Below are 1,181 nucleotides of genomic sequence, written 5' to 3'. Positions count from 1 at the left end.
AGATGCATCTAACCACACCACTAAACTGCTCTGCAAAACACTACTATTATCCCCACTTGGCATTTAGGACATTAAGTCCTAGATTCCAGAACCTTCCTTGCAGCTGTCTCAGAAGAACCAGATGCCTCTGTTACCATACTCTTCTAAAAATCTGATCTTTCTCATAGCCATCACCTCTCCTTACTCACCTCCAAATCTTACATAGGAGTGTCATCTGCTTGAGAGAGCTAGGTCTCATGCAAAATGTGAGTTGTAAGAGAGACTAGGAAATGTAGTTTTATAGGAAATAAAATAGAATGGGGGTTGTCATGAGAGCTGAGGGAGATGATTTAGTTTCTGCCACACGTACTGGCTGCTGGGCACTGTTCTAGGCAGTGGGAGGTGGCGGGGGCTGGGGGGAAAAGAATAAGAGAAACAAAGACCCTAGCCTTGTGGAGAGAAAGTCTGGTGGGGAAGCAGATAACTAACAACTAAATAAATAAAATTTCAGTTAGTGATAAGTACCAGAAGAAAAAGAAAATGGAGTAACAGCCTGAAGATAAGTGTGTAACCTTTGATAGCAGTTTCAGGGAAAGCCCTTGTGAAGAAGTAAAATATGAGCAAAGACTTGAATGATGAGAAGCTGTATGAAAATCTTGGCAAGAGCATTCCAGGTAAAAGGAACAATAAATTCAAAGGCTATGATATGGGGGTAAGCTTGGCATGGTGGAACAACAGCGGGGCCGATATGAGCAATCAATGCACAACAAGAGATGAGGTCAGATAGGTAGACAAGGACCAGATCACACAAGAGTTAGGTCATTATGCTAGGTGTATTGGGAAGGTTGTAAGCAAGGCAGTGACTTGATGTAACTTACATTTTAAAAAGATTGGCTGCTACGTAGAAAGTCAACCTTGAAAGGGCAAAAAGAGTAGCAAGGAGACTGATTCAAAGACTTGTCCAAGGAAATGATGATGGAGGCTTGAACTGGACTGGTGGCAGAGAAGTGGGGAAAAGTGGTCTAATTCTGGCTATGTTTTGTAGTTAAACCTAATACAAATTGCTCAGGATTGAATGTTGGAGGTGAAGGAAAATAAAGAATGATGCCTAGGATTTTTGACTGAGTCAGTAGGTGAATGGTGGTGCCATTAATCTAACCAATGTATGGTATACTTGAAACTAATTTAAATAAATAAATTTT

The 1,181-nt window shown here is 40.8% G+C and overlaps 1 protein-coding gene across 4 annotated transcripts in view; it reads left to right on the top strand.

Annotated features, from left to right (window-relative positions):
* KIF6 (kinesin family member 6) overlaps nucleotides 1–1,181 on the top strand; it is a 412,344-nt gene that overhangs the window by 122,842 nt on the left and 288,321 nt on the right. The window contains exon 1 of one of the 4 annotated variants that reach the window (XM_023527555.1): nucleotides 32–653. The exons of the other annotated variants lie outside the window; for them this stretch is intronic. The gene's annotated coding sequence lies outside the window, so the exon portion shown is untranslated. Of the gene's footprint in view, nucleotides 1–31; nucleotides 654–1,181 lie in introns of those variants that run through there. 4 annotated transcript variants of the gene reach the window in all.

The sequence above is a fragment of the Pteropus vampyrus genome, unplaced genomic scaffold, assembly GCF_000151845.1.
Source record: "Pteropus vampyrus isolate Shadow unplaced genomic scaffold, Pvam_2.0 Scaffold18, whole genome shotgun sequence".
NCBI classification, from domain to species: domain Eukaryota; kingdom Metazoa; phylum Chordata; class Mammalia; order Chiroptera; family Pteropodidae; genus Pteropus; species Pteropus vampyrus.
Note: the sequence above shows the minus strand (reverse complement) of the source record. Positions and strands in the feature narration are given on the sequence as shown.